The sequence below is a fragment of the Trachemys scripta genome, chromosome 4 (genome assembly GCF_013100865.1).
Source record: "Trachemys scripta elegans isolate TJP31775 chromosome 4, CAS_Tse_1.0, whole genome shotgun sequence".
Taxonomy (NCBI): domain Eukaryota; kingdom Metazoa; phylum Chordata; order Testudines; family Emydidae; genus Trachemys; species Trachemys scripta.
In genome coordinates, this window is record NC_048301.1 from 99852688 (window position 1) to 99878420 (window position 25733).

General features: G+C 38.8%; 1 long non-coding RNA gene across 3 annotated transcripts in view; it reads right to left on the bottom strand.

The window, feature by feature from the left end:
• Positions 1 to 392: 392 nt before the first annotated feature.
• Positions 393 to 25733, bottom strand: part of LOC117877231 — a 29875-nt gene continuing 4534 nt past the window's right edge. For 2 of the 3 annotated variants that reach the window (XR_004645658.1, XR_004645657.1), the window contains 2 exons: positions 2346 to 2427; positions 393 to 466 (listed from right to left, as the gene is read on the bottom strand). This is a non-coding gene — a long non-coding RNA (uncharacterized LOC117877231). Of the gene's footprint in view, positions 467 to 2345; positions 2428 to 24424; positions 24675 to 25733 lie in introns of those variants that run through there. The other variant, XR_004645659.1, reaches the window with a different exon arrangement.

The window sequence follows — 25733 nt, forward strand, 5'->3', positions numbered from 1 at the left end:
GTTAAAAGCAGTATTTTTGTTCTGCATAGTAAAGCTTCAAAGCTGTATTAAGTCAACATTCAGTTGTAAACTTTTGAAAGAACCACCCATAATGCTTTGTCCAGAGTTATTAACATTTCTGAGTTACGAACAACCTCCATTTCAAGGTGTTCATAACTCTGAGGTTCTACTGTATTGAAATTCTCCAACTGAATGTTTAAAGCAACTTTTACATATAATATATAAAATTGTTCAATTTAAATGTTTGAACACTTCAAAAATATCAAAAGAACAATCTGGTGGCTCAGTGTATTTTGACAGTAGAATAAAAACACCTCCTTTGTCTTGCTAGCCAAGACCATGAGAGATTACAGAAGTCTTTGCTCTTGCTTCTCTTCTGTTACTTTGGTTGCCTTTTTTAAGAACACTGGAACTTTTCATAGGCCAATCTGGGACGATGAATCCACTCATGGTCCCTTGCAGCTTCCTGAAAAGATACTTGAATATGACTGAAAAGATAAGCTGATGGAAGGATGTAATGTTATGAAAATTTGGCATTTTGTGATTTGAGCTTCACTGCAGGTCACTCTTAAGCTAACAGGTATTATACAGAAGACAAGCATTTGTTGATGATGCCTACAATTGTCAGTAGATGACATCCCTTCATAACGAAGCATGCAAACTTAACTTAGCATGGGTCACGACTAAGATGATCTTCTTACCCAGAAATTCAGCAAATGACATTTCTTCCGTATTAGTCTAAACCTATATTTGGTTGTTCAAAAACTGTTCAAAACTGGCATCCCACCCTGTGAGAAAGCATAATGCTACTCTGACAGATGGGGCGAGAACCAATGTATGCATCAAGGGGTTAGATTTCTCTCCGGTATTGTTGAAATACCAGTACAGGCAAAGCTTCTGTATCTGAGGCTCACATGTTTCTTGGCAACGACCAAAGTTCCTGCTAAATATTTTGGCACAGTACTCACGGAAGCTCAGTGAATTTTCATGGCTTCCATGAGGTTTCCACACTATGGGAGCCCATATATAATTTCTGCTAACCATGGCCCTATGAATATCAACAGAAGAGGGAATATATTTTGCAAATTGTTCTTTCTTAATAATAGATTTAAAAACTCTTAAAATGCAATCATAGCTTTCATGGACTATGACTCTTTTTATTAGTTAATGGTTGGTTTATCCTGGTCTGAGAGCAATAGAAAGCGTGGTTTGGCAATCAACCCAAACTGCCTATGTCACAGTTTAAAACTTCATTCTGTTTGTTTCTCATATTTTAATACTTTTTATTTAAAATAAATTCTGGATTCCACTCACACTTCAGTACTTCATCAAGAAATTAGGTTGCTGTGTGATCCTATGTATGAATTAGTGGACTAATATTAACTCAAGAGCATTCCTTTCTTTTGCTGAAGGTAATTCTGCATGGTTTATTTCAGTTTATTTACTTTTTTCCTGCAGAATTACTGTAAAAGTTTTCTATTTCATCCATTACAGCACAGTGTTTTTCACTTTTGAATAACTGCATCAACATGAATCCTTTATAAGGACCTTAAAAACAAACTTTGCCAAGTCCCAGAATACAGAAGCTAATTCACATCCCAATACTCAGCTGCCTCATGAATAAAGGAGAGTCTGTGCCTGACACTTTGAAGCTGTAGCTGTTAAACCATACAGAATATTTACCTCAATAAATCATTATAAGAAACTAAGGTACAATTATACCCACAGAGAAATAGAATTCAAAACACTGATTTATGTGGTTCAGTGCCTGTTCCCTTTTCCATCATGTTTTGAATTTTATGCATGTTTGTCATCTTTGGCTGTTTCCATGTATCTTTAAACTAATGGGTCCTGCTTTTTTATCATTCCTCATTAGGTTTGTTATTTTACTTTGACATACTGACGTGATTTGCACAGTGTACGAAGTTTTGCATTTAAAATTATCTCATTTCTTATGGTATAAACCAAAAATAGAAAATGAGACTAATTTGTTTAGGCTAATAAGGAGCGCACTCTGCTTAATTTGTGACCATTCAGGGTGAAATTCCATATTAGTTAAGGCTTTTATTTGGCTCCTAATTGTGGGATCTGGGGAAAGAGTACAACAATCAAGGAACAGGAACACACCACTGTCCCTTTAAGAAAGTGGCCACTATTCTAGAGTGTTAAAGAGACAGAAGCAATATAAAATGTCATTTGACTGGTGTTGGAATTCCCTCCTCCCCCTGAATGGGGAAAATAAAGCTAAAAGAAAGAAACAAAACAAAATAAAACACCATGGCCATATGAAGGAATGGCACTGAAACCGATAAATGTGAAATGGCAGCAGGAAGGTAAATACATACGGCAAGAGGAGTCTGAAATCAGCCGCAGAATCTATGAGGCCACCCACGCCTTGAAGAGGATGAATGGATATGTAGTGCTGTGCTGCAGGACAAGAGGGTGGAGAGTGATTTAATAACTAGTAAATGTTCCTTAATAAACTTTAAAAAAAATAAGTTTTAAATAGAAATATATTTAGAGTCTCTCTTTTTTTCTCTTGACTCTCTGAACTATTTATTTATTTATTTTGACTTGTATTAGTAGCACCTAGAAGCCCCAAACAGGTTTGGTGCCCCTTCGTGTTAGGTGTTGTACAAACACATAGTAAGTGTATCCAAAAACTATGCTTTTACCTTTCTGCTAATGTTTAGCCCTAACATTCAAATGGATTTATGGAAGGGAGATGTATCATAATAGCACCCACTAATACTGCAGTGGTTTAAGTTGTGGTAAGCACTTTGATTATCATCCCTTATTACTGCAATTGGAGCCGGTTTAAATCCACATTTAAATTACTTTTGAACTGAATCTTAGTATGGAAGCTTTTAGCTCATGGATGAGATTTTTTTCACTAAATACAAATAAATTTAATTACATTTTGAAATAGATACATTTGTAAATTACACTTTTGGTCATTTCACACTTTTTTCATCTGAGATTTAGCAAATCATCAAGTTAATATCTGTACCAAATTTTCAAAAGGCCCTCAATCTGACCTCCGACCATGTGCACAAAAAACAGTGCACAGAATTATTTGCTTGCAGTTTTGCATGCACTATAATTTGTGTGAGCAGATCAAATTTGCACTTACCACCTGCATATGAATGTGTTTACCCATATAAATCCTCTTGTTGCATTTAAATTATTATTTGTATGAGGAAACAATAATACAGAGAATTCCACGTGCAAACAATTGGAAGCCACATTTAGGAACTTGTGGCCTGTTAAGTCCCATTGCTCAGTGTTCTGGGAACCTATATCACATTACTTTACAATCTGATTAGTATTTAAAATGTTTCTGTGCCATTGTCTACATATAATGATTTTTTGTGTGCTTAGACCAAGGTGGTAGGGTCCTTAGAAATAGGTATGTTAGATAAGATTTAATAATCCATAAATATAGCCAAATAACATTGTATTGCCAACTGTTGTGTTCATGTAATGAAAAAATTCATGTACTATCACACAAAGGGGCATGGTTTAAAGATGTGGAAGCAGAAACTCATGACGAGTTAGCCCCAGAAAAGTGAGAGATACTTAAGTTCATTATCAAGTTTATTTTTCATGGACTCTATATAGATCTGCTGAACTCTGTAAAATAAGACTCATAGAATACATAAATATTTGTTTTTCTACTGTGCTTAGCACAATGCAGCCCAGATGCATGACTGGCACTTTAGGCACCATTGTAATACAATTAAGGTGTAATAATGTCAACAAAATTTAGATATTTTCAGAAAGTAAAATTTCAGACAATTTTATTGTCCAACATTAAATTATTATATTTCAATACAAGTTTTATTTATACTGTACAGTGGTTTTAGCAAAGCATAATTATACTCTATAAAATATTGAAATTTTCATTGTATTTTAAAACAAAATTAAATGAGGCTTTTAAAATGTTTAAAATGTCAAGTGTTTACCCCAAGTCAATGGGCTCAGAGGGCTGGTATGGGGATTCAGAGCCTTTCAGTTTTTCTAGGCCTCAAGTTCTAATGCAACCCAGGGCTCAGTTAACCAAAGCTGTTATCTTCTGCCGGCAGTTTGGTGGACAGTGAAAAGAATTTGGTCATCTCAGTCCAATTTGAGTTACAGAAAATTTACTACCAGAAATGGCATTCTTGTTGACAGAAATGCCAAGCATTGACTGTGTCAAGAAAACACAACTACATTTTCATCCATTGAGGTGGTCCCTTGAGGGGTGAGGAAGCTGCTGCCTGTGTGATACTTGTTTTGTGGATAGATGGGAAACGTGAGTCTCCCAGGCTGTCAAATCTAGAACCTTTCAACAGCTCTAAAATATTAAGAGTCACACATTAATCTTTTTACATTAGTCAAATCCTTTTAACATGGAACATATCTAAGCCCAGTTCTACATACAGTTTTTGGTTTTATACTACAACCCAGTATATAGTAAATATTTTGGTTAAGATGTGAGCTTCTACCAAAAGAGTTATACAGGTACCACCCAACTGTGGATGCAGTTATACTGGTATAAAGGTGCCATATACCAACATAGCTTGTTCTCCTTCCCCTGCAGAAATAGCTCTACCAGTATAAAGAACATCTAAAGAACTGCATTTGCACTTGGGGAGTTGTGTTTTGTTGGTTTTTTTTAATGCTTTAACTTTATTGATGTAATTAAAGTGGTATCACTTTTGCATGTAGACAAGTCTTAAGCATAGCTTGAACAAAGAAAGAGAACAGCTGTTTTATATAAGCAAGAAGGCTTATGGCTGCAGACTTGCTGTCATACAATCTGGGAGAGCTTTTTTTTATTTTTATTTTTTTTTAAGGGTTACCAGTTGGCTTCGGGGGCTAAAATTATGCACCTCCCATTTAAATCAACAGAAGTTTTGGCTGAGTAAGGAGGACAAGATCAGCCCCAATGGAGTTGTGTGGATGTCAGTGATTGCCAAATTTAGTTCCTTGAACCTATTTGATGGAGCCATCAAACATCATTTGCGGTGGCCAACTTGAATAGGTAGTGATGATGGAGGAATGCAGTCGTCCTAGAGATGGTACTGTATTGGTGATACCGAGATTCATTAACAAGGAACATTGGATTTTATTACAATCATTTTAGCAATTCATCATCTTTTAGCATTCAGCTTTCATTCATTGAAAGTTTAAATTGTTATTGGGATCAAAGCGTTTTAATTTGACCATTGATTATTCAGTAGAATCCAATGATTATGGATATTGGTGTATGAATGAATAGAGCAGGGGTCGGCAACATTTGGCACGCGGCTCGCCAGGGTAAGCACCCTGGTGGGCCGGGCCAGTTTATTTACTTGCTGATGCGGCAGGTTCGGCCGATCGCGGCCCCCATTGGCCGTGGTTTGCCGTCCCGGGCCAGTGGGGGCTGTGGGAAGCGGCGCGGGCGAGGGATGTGCTGGCTGCGGCTTCCCGCCGCCCCCATTGGCCCGGGACTGCGAACCGCGGCCAGTAGGGGCCGCGATCGGCCGAACCTGCCGCGTCAGCAGGTAAATAAACTGGCCTGGCCCGCCAGGGTGCTTACCCTGGCGAGCCGCGTGCCAAACATTGCTGACCCCTGGTCTATGCTACATTTTGTACGCATGTTAGGTTTATTTCTTCGAAACAAAATTGTCTCAGTTTTGGTGTCTTTGATAAGATTCAGTGTGGCTAAAAAGCAGTGGAGTTTAGGATGGTCTAGTGGTAAAGACAGAGGCTGAGGAATTAAGATATCAGGGTATTGCTTGCAACTCTGCTACAGATATCGTTTGTGGCCTTAGGTTTCCCTCTATGTAAAATGGGGATAATACTTACAATATGTCACAGGATACACAAGGCTTATTTCATTATTATTTCTGTGGTGTCCACACACTACAATGATTTTAAATGCATTTGTGATGTTGCTGTAGGGTGTTGGGTTCCGAGCAACATTTGTAAAAGTGAAGAACTATCCCAAAAGGAGTGGTCTTGGGAAAATAAGGGATACCGTCTTTCAACAACCCAAATTTGTTGTGATTGAAAACACTGTTGTTGAGAGCACCTTAAACAATGAAGTTTCAGGTATAGCGCCATCTGGACACTTAAAACTATTTGGGCAATCTCATTCTACTGTGAGGAGTGCCATAAAAATGCTGAGCATTTCAGTAGAGTGACTGTTTTGACTTGGGTATTTTGTGAGATGTCTAATACATCTTTGAAAACTTGGAAAAATTGATATCAGTTAGATAAATCACTGTAATATACAGCAGAGCTTGGATGGTGGGGTGGGAGGGGGAGTAGGGCAAGTTGTCTCACAGAGGCAGGAGGAGGGCAAGGAACATAGGTCCAGGAAACAAGTCACTTGATTATATGTCACTTGCTCATGCATTCAAGCTAGTGGTTGTGGGCACGACGTTCCCTGTTCCTGATGTTTCTGTCTAAGAGGCTTATTTTCCCACTTCATGGTGTCTCCATCTGAAACACAGTCAAGAACTCCTTTTAGTGTCCACTTCTTCCTTCTCAGATTGCTGATTGTGGGCCTGGATTCTGTTATCTAGAAACCCTTTGACAAAATACTGCTTAGTGATACATCAGTACTTCCTCAACAACTTCACTGGAGGACTCCACTGCAGAGGGAAGGAGGGGATGAAGGGAAAGTTTAAAAACCAGGTTAGAATGAATATAGCTGTTCCATATTTGCCATATACTGAACTGATATGCATGATGATGGAAGATAAGCTGTAAGTTACCATTATTTAACTTGCCCTTGGGTTTTCCTTTTTTGTTTTATGCATGTTTAGAATGCTTGCAATGTTTGCTTGTTTTTTTTAATGTGCAGTTTGGGTAAACATTGAATTTAAATTCCTTTTGCAAATTTGAGAAAGGCTTTTTTTCAGTGTGAAATTTTACACAGATTCTTGCCATGTTTACTCCAGGATAACTAGAACCTTCCCATTATTCATATAAAATGATGGGGTCTAAATTAGCTGTTACGACTCAAAAAAGAGATCTTGGAGTCATTGTGCATAGTTCTCTGAAAACATCCACTCAATGTGCAGCGGCAGTCAAAAATGTGAACAGAACACTAAGAATGATTAAGAAAGGAATAGATAATAAGACAGAAAATATCATATTGCCTCTATATAAATCTATGATACCCCCGCATCTTGAATACTGCGCCCCATCTCAAAAAAGATATATTGGAATTGGGAAAGGTTCAGAAAAGGTTTTGATTAGGGGTATGGCACAGCTTCCATATGAGGAGAGATTAATAAGACTAGGGCTTTTCATCTTGGAAAACAGATGACGAAAGGGAGATATGATGGAGGTCTATAAAATCATGACTGATGTGGAGAAAGTAAATAAGGAAGTATTAATTACTCCTCACTGACACAAGAACTAGGGGTCACCAAATGAAATTAATAGACAGCAATAGGTTTAAAACAAACAAAAGGAAGTATTTTTCATACATCGCACAGTTAACCTGTGGAACTCCTTGCCAGAGGATGTTGTGATGGTCAAAATTATAACAGGGTTCAAAAAAGACCTAGATAAGTTTGTGGAGGATAGGTCCATCCTGGCTATTAGCCAGGATGGACCGGGTGGTGTCCCTAGCCTCTGTTTGCCAGAAGCTGGGAATGGGCTCAAGGGATGGATCACTTGATGATTACATGTTCTGTTCGTTCCCTTTAAAGCATTAGGCACTGGCTATTGTCAGAAGACAGGATACTGGGCTAGATGAACCTTTGGTCTGACCCAGTTTGGTCGTTCTTATGTTCTGCCAGCCTCTAGCATATTTCACTTGTGAACTTTCTCCATCATGTTCATTTATGAGCTTATGTGAGGCTGTTCAGATAAATGAGTTTGAACTGCTTAAAGTAATTGTCCTGAGTGAAGCCTTTGTGCAATGAAAAATCTCCAGTGGACAAATGGAGGGGTGGGGGAGAAATACTCTTTTGTGTACTTTAGTAATAAAACTAGAATAGTGGGTGGCTGAGAAATTTCCTTCCAGAATTGATCACAGAAGAGCCGACTGAGATTCAATCTAAAATAAAATCTTATCTGAAATTGAAATTTTTTCTGATCTCATCTTCAAAGAGGAGAACTTCAGCACACTGCTTAGTTTTGTGGTGGCCACAGTGGTCCAGGCATAATGTTGAGGTTAGCCGAATAAATTGCTTAGATTTTTTTCATCAGCTTTATTAATGCATATTTCTTTTATTTTAATCTGCTGTTGCAACCTGGTAATTCCAGGTCTAAACAGGGATTAGTTATGCTGTCATAATGCCAGTAATGGTAGCACCCAGGTGCGTATTCCAAGCAGAGGCAGGATATTGATCAAAGACAGCAGATATGGGCTTTGTTTAAAGGCTGGGACAAGCATTTTGTGGCCTTGCAGTTGATTTTGATTCCCATCCTTCCATGAGCATTTTGACCTTCACTGGGAACCCAGCAATTTCCATCTTCACTAGTGGTCAGTTCTGTTTTTACAATCACATAAATGGCAGCCTCTGTCTTGGAGGTAGGAATTATGATTAGAGAAACAATAGAGGATATTTAGGACCTTTGTGTGTTTCTGCATTAAAATCTGATCCTGAGAGGGGCTGAGTCCCAACCAAGTTCCAACAAAGCATCTCTCTAGATCAGGACCACAGCTTCTCTCTCTCTCTCTCTCTCTCTCTTTCTTTTTGGGGAGGGAGGGGGAGACGGGACTGTGGGAGGACTAACAGCTTTCTTTTGCTAAATGCATATTGGAGAGTCTTTGCAGGGCCATATCTTCATCCACCAATGGTAGAATGAATCAGGCTGCATTTGAAGATTGCCCTTGAAGTCTTGTGAAAATAGAAATAATAGAAGTGTGAGTAGGAGAATGATTTGATTGTTACAATTAACCCCTTTCATTAGAATGTTACTAATATTTGTGTCGCCCACCCACCTACCCAGGAAAAAATTCCACAGAATTAAATTATATAGATAGATCTATAAAGTCACATATATAATTCACATAGAAAATTATTCATAATTAATAATTCACATACATAAATCTCCACATACATATATAATTTTAAGGGGAGAGAAATTATTCCTAGGCAGTCTATGCTCATTACCTCTAGGGGAAATGTTCATACAGGGTTTTCCTACAGAAATGTACACAGTCATAGGTCTTATTATGGATACATTTTTAAAAGCTTCTGCAGCAGTAGATCTGTAACTTAATCAAAGGGTATAAACTAACCATTCCCCCCCACACACACACACACTTTTTTTTTTGTATGTTTAAATAGGCAAGTTTTTTTTAAAGGCTGGTATAATTTAATCATATAAATAATACCCCCACAGAACTCTTACCATTTAAACATTTATGAGTAAATATACTGCTTATAACACTGAGGAACTAACAGCAGTAACATGATATAGGCACAATATAGATAGGTAGTATGCAGGCTTCCTCACATAGCTCTACTGACATCCATAAGTGTCACTCCACGCAACACATTTTCTTTTGCATAAAATTCATGTAAAGTTCCCATTTATTTCATTGTGAATTTTGAGTGAGTTAGTACTGCTCACCCAGAGTCTGGAGAAAGGCAAACAAAACTACACATATAACTTTGAATGAAGGGAATTAGGAAGAAGGTCTGGTCTTGTGGATTATACACTGCATTTAGACTTGAAAGCAGGGTTCATTTCCTGGCTCTGTCATAGACTTCCTGTGTGACCTTGGCCCAGTTACTTAATCTTTCTGTGTCCCAATTTTATGTTGTATCCCTTTCTTCCACCTTCTGTCTGTCTTGTCTGTGTAGATTGGGGTCGGCAACCTTTCAGAAGTGGTGTGCCGAATCTTCATTTATTCACTCTGATTTAAGGTTTCACATGCCAGTAATACATTTTAACATTTTTAGAAGGTCTCTTTCTAGAAGTCTATAATATAGAACTAAACTATTGTTGTATGTAAAGTAAATAAGGTTTTAAAAATGTTTAAGAAGCTTCATTTAAAATTAAATTAAAATGCAGAGCCCCCCCGAACCGGTGGCCAGGACCCGGGCAGTGTGAGTGCCACTGAAAATCAGCTTGCGTGCCGCCTTCAGCACCCGTGCCATAGGTTGCCTACCCCTAGTGTAGATCATCAGTTCTTCATGACAGAGTCTGTCTCTTACTATGTGTTTGTGTTGTGCTTAGCACAATGGGGTCCTGCTGTTGGGTGTGGTCCCTAGGCACTATTATAATATAAATAATAATAAGGAATGAGATTATTGTTTAAGACACTTACACAATGTGAATGTTGAACTACTGGGCAATGGAATCAGGGCTAAAATTGCCCTCAAGAATCTTAATCAAGCTGTTATATGTGCAAAGGTTATTTTTTGTCCTGGCTTTGTATCACCAGTCAGGTACTTGGATAGAGAGATAATTCATTGCACTTTATTTTTATGCAACTGTCACTTTTATACTAACATTACATGAGTAATTGGATTTAAAAGATCAGATTTTTGTCAATTAAAAACAGGATTTTTTTTTTTTACAAGATCAATGTAATTGTTCGCTGTTTTTCACTCCAAGAAAAGAGGAGCTCAGTAACATATTGAAGTAAATTAAAATTTAGTCCACAAAAATTTTAAAGGTGCATATTGCATAATGTTGTTTTTATAATCTAGCTTAATGAAGTCTGTGTGTGCAGTGGTTGGACATTTTGAAGCAAGAGAAGTCATTGATTTGTAGAATTGTTTATTTGATTCATGGACCAACTAACAGTTTCTAGTTGATCAACTTCAGGCCTGGAGAACTACTTGAAATTGTTTGTTCGTAAATGCTACTTTAATAAAGTCCAGAGCCCACTGTAACTGAGTACACCTATAATTTTAATATACAGTGAGTGGAGGAGGAATGGCACCATAATCCATTTCCATTATGATGTGTGACTTAACCACATAGGGGAATGGGAAAACTTTGTGTTTTAAAAATGACTGTAATAACGTATGACACTTGAAGACAATATGTAATTGTGTATAATTTTGTTAACTAAGAATACATAATGCTTGCACATTTGAACTTCTAAAGGAGCAGGAAATATGTCTGCGATGAATTTGAAAGTGATTTCCATAGGTGTACGGTGACAGATGTTTAAGTCTAGTATTTTGGGGTGTGCCTTGAAAATGAATCTGCAGTGGAATATATTTTGAAGTAAGCTTATTACAGCTACTCTGCAGGCAGCCCAATTTCTTTTGTAGCATTACTATCACTTGACTTGTACTTCTTGATGACTCTTTCATGAAGTAGAATTCTGATTTTGGCTTTTCCTCCCAGTACAAGCTTTGGTGTTTGTCTCTATTGGGGCAGAGTTAAGGTAGTGGTAGTGATCTGAGTGTGACTTTGACTTATTGTGGAAGAGAAACCTTCATTTTGAATTTCCTAGGTTTCTAATTTTTGTCTTGATTATTCTCCTAAGGTAACCTACTCTCACAACATTGATATGTACCCGCAACCTTAATTTCACCTTAACTTTGTTATAAGAATTGCTGTGTAAAAACAAAACAAACAGCCCTCCATCCCCCAAAGTTCCACTGGAGAAGAGCCCTGTTCCTTTAGAAGTTCACAAGAAGGGAGTCCCAATCCAGCAGCTTTTCAAATATCAGAGGGTTGGGGGGAAATTATACACCCTAGCTCTGCTGCCCATGAAGTGTCCTGCCAACCACTATCCAGTGGAGATGGATTCTGATGCTGCAAACGTCCTAAGATCCATGCAAAATGAGTCCACCTCCTAGGAACCAGAGAATGAGGTCTTTCCTTATGCATAATTTGGGATATGCATCCAAATGCAGCTCCCCTCCTATAACTGTCTAATGCCCTTAGAACTGGGGTCTCCAAAGGCCCTTGGTGAAGGCCGGGAACATAACTGATAGGGACTTGGAGGTCTGCAGAACTATGGGGAGAATCATCACTCCCCTCTACTGTTTTCCAGCAGGGGTCCCATGGAGTAAAGACACACACCTCACCTCATCCTTCTCCCTGAGGAGATAGTCCTGGGAATGAAGACTCCTCCCTCCATCTCCCTGTGAGCCTTAAAAGGGTCTTTAGCACCTTGACAGCCTCCAACCCCAGTGAGCCTTTAGAGGCTCACGGCCCAGCTGCTTTCCCCTCTGAGCCACAGAAGGTTCTTCAGAATTATCCCAAATCAAGATAATACCATGGGCCCTTTGTGAAGGATGTCAGGCTGATATGAAGTAATTTATCAATATAGTATGTGACCTGGTTATTAGGGCAGGTACTGTATGAGTATACTGGGTTTATTGGAATGTTTAGTGTATACATATGTTAGTTTAGGTTAATAGCAGGGCTGTTAGGAAGAAAGCAACACAATGGATCTAGATAAGCAACCTCCCAATGTTGGGGGGTCATTTAGGAAACAATGCCTGAGCTATTAGGTGCAAAGATGCTACTTCCAGGCTCCAGCTAGAGTAACACAGCTGTTTTGCCAGGGCTGGGAATAAACAGATCAAAAGGACTGTAACAGTTAAAAACTCGTCCTCTGCCCAGAGTGGGGAGGCAGATGTCAGGGAGCTGTTTGCAGAAAACAGACTAACATAGACAGATTCCTGCTTGGGGGTCTGAAGCAGTTAGGCCTTCCTAAGCATCTGGGGGATGGTGAGCTTGAAGAAGAGAGATGTACTTGTAGCCCTTTTCATTGGTTCTAGAACTAGAGGTGCTGGGGGTGCTGCCGCACCCCTCTGGCTTGAAGTAGATTCCATTATATACAGGGTTTACAGTTTGGTTTAGTGGCTCTGAGCACCCTCACTATAAAAATTGTTCCAGCACCCCTGGCCCTTTTTATTGTTTTAAAATTCCATTTCTCTTATGCTTTGGTGTATTCCAACTGTTAAGATTGTACAATACTTTGCCTGAGAAGGCTCTCAGATCACCTGTATTGACCACTGGCTACAGTCTCTTGAAGGGAAGACTTGCAGGTGCTAAACCTTGTTGGGCCTGCTGATAAACACAGTTGAATCACAGGGTGCTGTAACCTGGGGCCTGGTCTAAGAGTAGGAGAATTGCAGGATTCCATCCTGACTGAGGTGAAGGCATGGGGCCTAGCCACCTGAAGCTATGCACTGAGAGAGACCAGAAAGGGGTCAAAGGTGCAGCTAGCTCTGTAACCATGACTCTTTAGCTAAGGTCTCCCCCTCTTCCCCAACTTTCTTTAGAAGGCTTTTCAGAGACCACCACTTCCAGCTTTAATAGGCTCCTAACCTCACCACACACCCAGCACCACCTATAGATTCATCTGCCATTCCTTGCCCTGTGAGCTAAAATAGGATTATGAGGGGCATGGCGATTTAAATCTTGCTGGGTGTTCTCCCCTCTTGCAAGACCTAAGGAGGTCCATGGAAAGAGGAGGAATGCCCCTCTAAGCTCCACCCCACAAGAAAGGTACCAGAGAAACATCGTAGCGAGGGGGCATTCCTTCACATATTGCCTACCTGGGTGTATGCAGGAGATCTTGAGAGGGAACAACCCATCTCCCCCAGCACTGCCAGGCTACCTCCTGCTGTTCTCTGGCCTGTTCTGTGGCATTCCCCATGAACTAAACATTAGGAAAATTACTATGGCACATCTGACCAGGTGATCTATGTTTAACTCACAGGGAATGCCACAGAATTGGCCAGAGCATAGCAGGAGGGCTACTGGGGGAGCCAATATATTTGGCAACTAGATTTAATCAATTAAACTTTATTTTGTAATCTCAGCTAGAGCAGTCCAGTAAACTAAGTTTCTTTTGGCTACAAATTGCCAAAATTTACAAGAACTTTTAAACTCTGAAAACCTTTGTTTCCAGGGTCATAATCTAGGAACCATTTGGCTCTGAAGAAAGTATCCAAACCACCTACATAAAGCCTCATTTTGCTCTTGACCTCTTTGCTGTCTCAACTTCAAGCCCCCATCAACCACTGTAGACTCTGTGACCCCTGATCTCTGCTTTTGGCCACTTTAGTGTTATTCCTTTATACTCATTGGTGCTGCAACCCATTGCTCTCATTTAGCTGCAAATAGTTTCCTCTTTCATGTGCTAAAATATTAGTATTATCCTGTAGCACTCATTGTCTTGACCTTTGGAAATGTTTTCCCATGTTATGTCATTGATTGTTCTACAGTGTTTTCAAAGGTTTCAGAGTAGCAGCCGTGTTAGTCTGTATCCGCAAAAAGAAGAACAGGAGTACTTGTGGCACCTTAGAGACTAACAAATTTATTAGAGCATAAGCTTTTGTGGACTACAGCCCACGCAAAGAGGTTGCGGGGGAGCCAAGGGAAGAGTGGAAATTGTCAGTTGGATTGGTGTTGCTAAGAAACATTTCCAACATTTTCAAATAAACACAATCTTTTTAGTTGAAATACCTCAGCTAAAGGGCTTCAGTTAGAAGTGGGATCTCTTTACCGCTGGTCTGCGCTCCAGATCAACATTTCCTAAACAACGCCTTTTATCTGTCCCAGTATAAAGGTCAGATTTGTCATCTATATTGCAGAAGCATATAAGTGTGCGTATGTACGTGTGTGTATATATGAATGAGAGGGAGAGGTTAGGTAAACAATAGAGTTGTGAGAAATTGTTCTTTTAAAATTATTTACCATATATACTTGTTTGTAAGCCGAATATTTTTGGTAAAAAAGTGACGCATCAAAGAGCAGGGCTCGGCTTATAAACGGGTCTACACCAAAATTTGATGATTTTAAACTCTATGGAATCATTGAATTGAATATCTAGTACACTGTTGTTTTGTTTACTTGGAGCATCTGCAGGCATGGAGCCCGTCGGCTCCCTGTGGCTGCGGTTCTCTGTTGCCAGCCAAGGGGAGCTGCGGGAAGTGGCGCCACTTCCCACAGCTCCCCTTGGCTGGGAACGGCAAACCGCGGACACTGGGAGATGAGCATTCACAGGCATGGAGCCCCTCCAGGTAAACAAAATGTCCAGGCTCGGAAGCGGCTTACCCTAATGGGCCAGGAGCCAAAGTTTGACAACCCCTGAAATATAAGGTATACAGTGTCCCAAAGTGCGCATGTTTCTTTACATATCACATAAAGAGATGGAGACAGATCCTCAGCTGGTGTAAATTGATGGAGGTATGACAATTTACAACAGCTGAGGATCTGCTTCATACTCCCTCTTCTGAAGAGTTTACACACTAATTTTAGAAGTAAGGCAGAGTGAGAGCAACAAACAGTGAAAGACAGGAGGTGAGACTGAACAAGAGTTACAGTAGTAACCCAAGTGTGAGTTTACTCAGGGCTGGTCTTCATACCTGCTCGGATCAGCGGTAGAAAATTGATCTCTCGGGGATCGATTTATTGTGTCTCGTTGGGACGCGATAATCGATCCCCGAATTGACGCGCATACTCCACCAGCCCAGGTAGAAGTAAGTGCCCTCGACGGGAGAGCCGCAGCAGTCGATTTGCCACCATCCTCACAGCGGGGTAAGTCGGTTCAGATACGCTGAATTCAGCTACGCTATTCGCGTAGCTGAATTTGCGTATCTGAAATCGTTCCCCCCCGAAGTGTAGACATAGCCTCAGTAATGAAGAGTGCACATTTTCATCTCCATAATGAAGAAAATTATAGGACCATCAACTTGATTTTCCTATTAACAAACCTCAGTTGTTTCATCTGCTTTCCTGATTCTACCATTCTTACTCAGGCAAAACTCCTATTTATTTTAAAGGAGTTTTGCCTGCATAAGGAGTATAGGATCAAAAGAAAAATTCAAAAAGCCCAAAAGAAATTTTCAATAAACATGTGAGAAACATATAATTGCTGAGTTTTTTACATACAATAAAGCAATGCCAGAAATGTAATTGTTTTGGTAATATGCTGGGTCCTCCACACAGAACTGCTTACTTTGTCCATTACGTTTATGGAAACCCTCATTACGTTTTTGGAGTGGAGTTTGCAAATAATAACAGGAAGCCCTAGTTTGCTATCAGTACTGTCACAGCCCAGGTTTTCTTCTGTAATTCCATATTCCAGAATCCTTTGACAGTATTCAAGGATCCCCTCTTCTTTATATGCCAGAGCACCACATCTGTAGTATGCAATAATTAGCTGGGATATTTTTTAAAAGCTGTTTGCCTATGGTCAGAGTAGGTGTTTACACTCAAGTTAAATAAATGTGATAATTTCACATTTTAAAAGTATATTAAATAATATACTTTGTACGTTCTCACTGAAAATCACAAATCCCACATTCCCCAATATTATATATTCAATAAACCTCTAACATGGCGCAGTTTTCTCTGCAGCCATAAGAGCTACTCATCTTTCTGATCGGAAGATAACGGGGGGAAAAAGCAATGTTGAGTCAAGAATACTTTCTTTTTGTTCATAGTACTGTGCTTTTTAGTTCTAACAACCACTGCCATGCACTGTTTTGCTCTTGAATGTGAACATCTCCTATTTTAATTTATTTTTTAACTAGGCTGTCCACTTTGGGCATAAATTCCTATTGCATATATGAGATAGCTAATTGAAAGGGCATGTAAAATATGAATATACAGAACTGAAACCTAACAGTCAGACATTTCAGATCATAGCCTAAAACACTTGCAGCTCTATGTTATTAAAATATCATATTGAAATAACAGCAAAGTAGCAAATGAGACTGGGGCAAAATCCTGCCCCCTTCTGTGGAGCTATGGAGGGTTCTGCTGGTAGCCAAACTGGTGCTATTCTGCTGCTCATGGGACAGGTGCCAGGATTTTGGGAGCCAGACAGGGGTCTACACATCTCTTTTGGCATGCAACCGAGCTCTGTGGGGGCGTGCTGTGTTCCAATGCAGTAGGTTTTTGGATTGGAGTGAGCTGGTGAGCTGCAATGGGTTGATTATTTCCCCACACGGTGTTTGGGCACAGTACTAGTGCAGGCTGCTGCAGCCCGAGAGATGGGTTTCCTTCCCTTGCCCCTATTTCCTGTGCCAATCATACCTATTGGAGTGGGATTTGCCCCATGGCATTTTGCAAATAGATACAAAATATTGCTCAATAACTTCTTGCTATTATATACATAAATAATTCTGTTTGGGAGAATATGGGCCTATATTAAGTAAATTATTGCTTCCTTGGGCCCCAATCCTGCAAACATTTACACACATGCTCACCTTTACTCATGAGTAGTCCAAGTATGTATGTTTGCAGGACTGGGGCCTTAATTTACTCTGTATATTGTTACACACTAAACTACAGTAGCATCATAAATTTTATTCTAGGAAAGCTACCCTATGTGTAGGGATGTAGAGTAGTTCAAGAGTCCATTGAGAAAAATAAATCTGGTCAGGTAATATGAACTGAATATTTCCATAATTTACTGGTATACATTCATTCACAACTGGATAAATAAAAGAAACAATATGGGCATTAACTGAAATTAGAATTTATTCAGTGTCTGAGATAAAAATCAAATTACTCAGGCTCTGGTAGCACCCAGGTGATAGATGAAGGTATTTTTATGATTATGATTAAATCTTAGGAATTATTTTTAGAAAATAGAAATGTAAAACCTTTTTTTTACAAATGTGTTTAAATATCACTAGTCAATGAATTTTTTTTAATGTTCAATTTACTATATGTCCTCCTACCGGTACCAGAAAACATTTCTAATATATAAATATTTATAATATTTCTGTAATTTCTTCTAGCTGAAGGTTTCAAAGAGCTTCACAAACCTTGGGCCTGATCCTGCAAACACTTAAGCATGTGAGTAACTTGACACATATAAATAGTCCCATTAATTTAGGCCCTGGTCCTGTAAAGACCTACACATCTGCTTAATGTTTTGCACAGTGAGAAGTCCCCTTAAAGTCAATGGGACTCCTAAGACTGTGTAAATGTAAGCATGTGCACAAGTCTTTGCAAGATTGGGACCCTTAATGCAAGTCCTTTTAATGCATAAGGATTGCTTGGTCACGATGTAAGGAATCTAATTAAGTATCCTGACATCCCTACAAGATCAGTAAAATAGGATAATCTCCATTTTATGGATAGGACTGAGAACCCAGAATGTGTAGGTCTGACTTTTCAGACATATTTTTGCATGCACCCAATTTAAGTACACAGATCACAATAAATGTGCCTAAGCTGGGGTCGGAAAACGTTTGAAAATTTTGAAAAGTTACTTGGTCAAAATCACTTTCTTTGTCTGTAGCAGAACCAGGAGTAGAATCCACATCTGCAGACTCTCAACCCTAGGCAAGGCTTTCTCTCAAATTCATGTTAAATAATTTGCCATTTTTCAAAATGACACTGGGTAAATAAGACTGTTGCCATTTTATAGTATTTTATGATATTCACTAGATTATCATACACAGTGAAGGTGTAGATTTGAATGTGGACCTCTTTTGTGTAGACAGCTAGCACCTGGGTTACAGAGACAAACAGTTTCACACCAAAAAGGAAAACTTGGAACTGTAGATTGTTTAATGCACAGATCTTGTGCTGTAGTTGCAGTGTTGAGAAGTCCTTGTTGTTATGAATGTGCATTATGAGTATATTGTACACAGTCCTGGTATGCAAATGTGTAGCATTCAGAGAAGTGAAATAATTCTGTGTTATTATTATCTTTGTAAATTACATCTTAAGAGTTTTTTGAGGACTTTATGACGGCAGTTTTCTATAGTCACACACAGCACAAAGTGTTTCTTTCATTATTAACAATAACTGAGCCAATGAAAATGCTTTTAAATATACACCAGGCAAGCAGTTATCCAGCTCTTCCTTCTTACCATCCACAAACCATCTTTTAGCATCTTATAAACCAGCATATAAAATAGCTTTGTAAACATCTGCTTTTCATTGTTAATTGTCAGGGAAAACTAGAGATTTAAATGCTTCTTTTGTAGCACTCCTTAATCCTATCAAGAAGAATAGCTCTAGATGTTTCTTCTTTCTCTACTGCAGATAGCTACTTCAGTCTCTCTCTTTTTTTAATAACAGTGTTAGTTTTCATTTACTTGAAGATGACTTATTTCAAGCCTCAAATAATTTCAGAGGTCTTGGATATAAAAAGCTGTATGGCAACTCATTAAATATATCAAAATTCTTATATATTTCCTGATCACCATTAAAATATGTTAGTGAGAAAAATATATTGGATTTCTTATTTAAGTGCTGCTCAGTATTTTCCTCCATAGCCTCACTATTGAATTGGATATTTTTATGAAACATGTAATAAGAGAAATCAGAGTAAATGTTGTTGCTGCATAACATAGCAAAAGACAGATAAATCAAGAGCTAAATCTTCTTACATCACCATAGTGTGATTATTATTTTTAAAGAACACTGTCTTTATTTTGGTAAACTTTTCTGTTCTAATAATCAAGTCAGTAATGCCAATTGAGTGTGTCTGGCAATGATTTACTTAAAGTAGCATTCATAACACACAGTAGCTGCATTATAGAGGAAAAATAAATCTATTCATGTTACATTTCCTACCTTGAAAAAAATATTAAATTGCAGATCCATAACACAATGTTAAACTCCCCCCCCCCTTATACATACAGAAAGAGTATTCATGGTTTAAAAATTATTGTTTAATACTTCACATTCCCTAAACTTCACATTCCCTAAACAGTTTTTAAATATGACCAGATCTGGTTCACTGAGCACTGATAATTTTTCAGTAAGTAAATATTCTCTCAGCTTTCTTTGAAATAAAATTCTACTCAATTGCATACTGAGTTGTAATTTTAACAATAAGTTGTATCTTGCATTGGTTTTTTTTTTTTTTTTTTTTTTTGAGCAAGTAATAATTTGAAATGTGTGTTTCCTATTTATATTTCTTATTCCTTGCTCTTCAGTCTACTTTTGGAACTTGTTTTATAGAACTGATGTAGACATAGACCTTATCATCACTGCATGGAAAATTAATTTAAATGACATATTGTTGCAGTTTCTATGACAACCATATCATGATGCTGATGCTCTCAAACATTTATAAAGTACAATTTCAAGTATGTTAATACCAGTGAACAGGGTTGACATTTATTTACTTAATGCTCAATTTAAAACTATACTTTCTCTATTTTGTCAAAAGGCAAATTACAAGAGAATATATTTTAGCAGTTTTGCAACTGAATTCTTATTTTTATGTAAACATTTTTTGTTTTAACTCTGCTACATATTATAGTCAAAAACATTATTCCATCAAAACAAGAACAAACTATATACCAGCTATTAAAAAAATTTGCAATGTAATATTCCAAAACAACTGTCACAATTTACTACATACAACATTGCTCTATTTTGGTGTAAATAAAGCACATTTAGTCTTATCTGTGCAGTCATAGGTCCCAGTCCTGCAAATACTTATGCATGTGAGTAGCTTTGCTTCACTGGGGGAAGGCTCATGTAGGTTAAGTTACTTGTATAAATGTCTGCAGAATCTGGCCCATAATGACAGAATAATAAACAAGCCTTTAAAAAGATGTCTACATTAAGTCCTTTATTCTATTATTTAAATGTTAAGAGGTTGACTTTTTCTAAATCGCATGATTTTTGCATATTAAATACACATCTTCAGTATGGTCATGTGGTTGTATTAATCTGGAGCCTTTTTGGATGTCACTTGAGTAGAAAGGGATTGACTATGCACTCTGTTATTCAAGCAATATTCACATTGAAGTCAGTGGATGTTTTACTTGAATCAGAAGTGTAGTACCAATTTAAGATAGCTTGTTTCAAGTTAGTTTATAGCTATAGGTTGTAAAGATTTACACAGGTTTTGCTGTCATAACACAATTTTATGGATTCTAACTTACACTGGTAATAAACAAAGTGTGCTTTCTATTACTAATGCATATTACTTGTGCGTGTGACTTGCCAATCATTGACATAGATAAGAAATAAAACACTATGAGCCAAATCCTGCAGTGCTTACTCTCAGCAGAAGTCCTAAAGCAGTCAATATGAGGTTGAATTGAGTAAGGACTGCAGGATCAGGCCCTGACTTGGTACTAGCCAATAAGAAAAGTTATCAATAATTGAATGTTAAAATAGATTGAAATTGTGTCACATTTCAGTCTAAAATTATCCAATACTTTTGAAGAAGTGGGCTGTAGCCCACGAAAGCTTATGCTCTAATAAATTTGTTAGTCTCTAAGGTGCCACAAGTACTCCTGTTTTTTTTGCGGATACAGACTAACACGGCTGCTACTCTGAAACAATACTTTCAGCAGTTTCTACCTAATGTTTCTGGTTTAGAAAACAATTTACAAAATGTAGCCACTTATCAATAGACAGACCCAATTTTATTTATCTCAACAAGTTCCAGCAACAGACTGTGGTTAAAAAAAAAAATAATAATGTTCTTAGAAGTGAAGAAGGAAAGGAAACAGCCTTGCAATATTCATTTATAAATCTCATGCAAAACTCATCTGCTTAGTAAAACTTAATGTCTTGTTTCTGCCCCCCACTTCATGATCTTTTTTGTATATCTATTCAACTACTTCAATATTTCTAACCCTGCTAATAAAAAATACCCTTCCTAAGTACACAGAGCCTGAACCATCAGTTCTTAACTCAGGCTAAACTTCCACTGAAATAATTAACAATGACATGGGCCTAACAGGATCAGGCCCATACTGTAGCAAATCCACAAGTGCATCTTGAAATCAATGTAATATGCAAGTGCAAAGTGTTGTTATGAATAGTATGGGATACAGAACCATTGTCCTATACCTGACAATCACTTTTCCTCCTATCATTTGGCATACATATGGGACTTAGTGGCAGTGCCTGTATTTACAATGCGGGCATGCCCTCAGTTCAAAGATAGCTGTGTGTATTTGTTCTCTCATTTGAGCTTCTTTCTCTCTTTATATAACCAATTGTTCATGCTTTTGTGATTATATCAGTCTCTTTAAAACATGTTTTGTTTTTTTTTTGATCCATGAAACAAACAAATGCCAATGGGGTAAAGTATAGGTGTATCTTACAGACAGCATATAAGTGCTCTACTATGTGCTTCATATTGCATCCTAATGTGCAATGTTAGATTAGGGCATTGCCACTAAGAAATAAGGAACTCTGTGGACTGATAAACACTTGGAATTTTCATAGTGGATCAGAATAGCCCTATTTAACAAAGGCTTTTTAGTAATTGGGGGTTTGGGGAAAAAATATTCTGCAACAGTCATATTTACACCAGTGATCTACACTTAGCTCACTGGGCTATAATATGAAATATGGGGACAGTGGGTTACTCAGTACCTGCTAAAGGGTGCTTTAATCCTGTCTTCCCTCCCAACCCTTTCAGTGTTTGTGTGTGTTTAAATGAGGTAGTATTTCTTTTTGCCTTTCTTTATTTATTAAATAATATAATTTTAACAAAGTCAACATAAGTACCACAGAACTATCTTTAAAGGTGGGAATATCATATAGTAGAACAGGCCACACAGGTGTGTGCTGCAGGAGCATATGACAAAATATGGTTGAAATGATGGTTGTGAGTCTCTAACACATGGCCTTTAAAGTCTACTGGAATATAAATGTTAAATATTTTATCTCAAGGTACATTTTTGTATCTGTTAAGGTATTTTACGCATTGTTTCAGAGGGGTATACAAATGGAAGTTACAAATTAGTTTTTACCAAGAAGGGCTCAGACAAATCTAGTAGCCGAACTACTCAGAGTTGGGAGTATACGGCTTCTTTTTAGCTAATATTTTTGCTTCTTCGGCAATCACATTAGTTAGTCCCTCTGTTTCTGTACCTGCTATGTCTAAGGAATTCATTGGTAGTGTTGATTCTAGTCACTCTAATTAAATGAAGTTTGAATTCTTCTTTCAATTAGCCCTGAGTTTCTTACCACCCTTCTCAAGATTCATTTGCAAGAGACACTATTGCATTAGTCCAGTCTGCAATTAAAAGTTTGATGACTGTACATTTGCCAGGGAAGTTACTGCTCTTCCAGTTGAGAGTGACTCGATACCATGAATGCTTTGCTGTGGTTTAGAAAGGACATCAGTCCCCAAAAGGAGACCACCAGCTATAATAGGTCTCAGCTTCTAAAAGTCACCGTGTATTTTTTTTCTTCATCTCTATGTAAACCTTGTGAAAGCAGGGCTGGCAGTTTACACTACGCCATAACGTATTTCCATAGCTTCCAGGTAGAACAAGGACTATTCCATGACGTTGTTTTGTTGTGATAACTTTCTTATGTCTGGCCAGTTGAAAATAGGCAAACCCAGTGTGGTAATTATTGCCCTCGACCTAAGCCAAGCCTCGACCCTAGGAGCTGTTTATAGGTCACAGCAACGTGTTTCCATAATTCCTCTTTCATTCAAACCATTTAGCAAAGATTATAAACCAAACTCAGACCCGCCTCCAAATCGAGAGACAAACTGAAAAGCAAAACGCTCCAGGGAAACCTGGGCAGTGCACTTGCCCTGAGTTTGCCCAGAGTCTGGGGATCTGGTGGGGAAGTCAGTCAGAGATGCTCTGAGGCACGTGCTCTGAGGATGTGAAGGGAAACTTCCTTGAGTGAGTGGCGCTGTATAACTCCCCTTCCCTCCCCGTCCCCCCGTCCCACAGGTTACTTTGTAAAGTTGGTTAAAGAGATGTTCTGCCTATCAGGCGCTGGTTTCTGCGATGGAAACCACCGTTGATGTGGTCCACAGTACAAAAGGTGCAGAAGCGAAGCAGGATTTGGGAGCAGATGGTTGGGAAGCGAAGTCGTGGATGCGTTTCAGTACTTCTGTCCCCACTTCACCTCCTCAATTTATATAAATCTCTTTGCATATATTTTCCCGAGCCCATCAATGTGGCTGAAAGTGAGGGAAGATCCTGCTTGATCCTCCCCTTATCCCAAATTCATTAGCAGAGCCGTTAGAACTGGGGTTGCCAAAACGAGATTCTTCGATGACTTTCCCGATGCTACTGACGGTGTTTGTTTTGCTTTGCAAAGTGCTAATCCGAAAGCTCCTTGGCAGGCTTTTCCTTGGCTGCCTTATTTGCGCTGACCTCAGGGTGGCGTTTTAAGCACATAAACAAAGCCCAGGCAAGCAGAGATACTGGCAAATGTGGTTACCTTTATCGGAATAACAGTTCCATTAATGTTTTGGATAAATCAAACCTGCCTATTTAAAAAGGTATAAAGTATAAAACCCGCAAGTCTTCCGTATAAATGAAAAGGATTTTAATTCAGCCGGCTCTGGGCACTTCTGAAAGTTCAGAACTAGGTGCGAGGTCCGTTTATCAATCTTAATCTCACCTGTTTTTACAGGAGTAGTTTACAAAGAACGTGTCAAGCAACGGATCAAGATTTTTAAACTCTAACTAGATGTTAGCAGTAATGATGAGGGGGGGACATCCCTAAATTGCTATCCTGTTTACACCGGAACGTGTCTCTGGACCTGAATTGCATGGAGAGAATAAACACAATATAGTCATCTTACCTCCGAGACGAAAGGGCAACTTTAGAGGAGGAATAGGGGAACAAATGTAGCTATCCTCCATCCCATCCTAGGTCTGTCTGTCGCAGGGCTTTCTTACCAGCACTGCCTTCTTCTGACTAACTTGCATCACATCTCGAGCGTGTTTTCCCTCCCTCTCTGTCAGACATTCCCTAAACTCAGCCCAGGACAAATCCAGAAGTCAGTCACAGCGTTTCTAGTCAATCGCTGTTGGTACAAAACCCTTACAGCTTCTTTTAGCCCGAGCGTGGAACACATTGCCGATCAGAATGACTTTTTGTAAGCCTTTCTTTGAGCTCTAGAAGCAGGTAAGGCTGCCAGTCACTGCAAATGATCCATGTTGCATTTGTGGCGCGCAGCAGCAGCCGGTGAAAATGGGAGTGTGATCCGCTGTTCACTAGGGGGGAATGGACCTGGAGGGGATCCACTGCAGCACTTTACTCCATTGCATTGTATTCTCACTGATCACGCTCTCTGCTTTTGTGACCCTCACTCCAAGCATTTTCAAACCCATCCGGAATAAGTTCAGATCCCCTCCCCCCTTAGTTTACATTGGAGATGTCAAAGGATTAAGTAAATGCAACTTTATTTGACCGTGGAGTTTACAGACCCTGAGATCCCTCCGCTCTTTGGCCTGATTTTAATTCCATAGCGGTAATTACCCTTCGTTTCTTTAAGTGCAATAGATTTATTGCCTTAGAGACTATGCACAGTTTGATTGAATTATTCATTTTTTTTTTCTTTGGTGTAGACTGCATCTGGGGACTCTGATGTGACGTGTAGATTTTTTTTTTCAGGAACAAAGGGAATGTGGAAATGAAAGAGAGAGGGAGAGAGAGGCTGGCAGATGTGATGAGATGCGGTGAAGGTGTATCCAGCTTGGCACTCCCACTCCTCTCCTCTCCTCTCATTGCAGCCCTGGGTGACTCTCAGGCTAACACAAACAGCTTTTCTTCCGCAGCCTGCCCTCTGTCACTGTAAGTACAACAGCCTTCTCTTATCAGCATGCAAATTCCAGCCACTCACTACCTTAGCCTAGTGTTTGCACTTTAGATTTACAGAGGAGACCTTTAAAATGAACTTTCCGAGACAGGAAGGGGTTTCATGTCAAACTTGCTTTTATTTTCTTTGTAAAAGTTTATGTGGTTTGCCGGTTTTGGGGGGTTGTTGTTACTGCGGCTTCTTTGCTTCTCTGTCAGGATGATGCACAGTTTCAAATGAAATTAAAATGTTCCTTTGATTTGCTTCCGCCAAAAGAACAATACATTGTTAGCAAATGACGCCTTAAGGA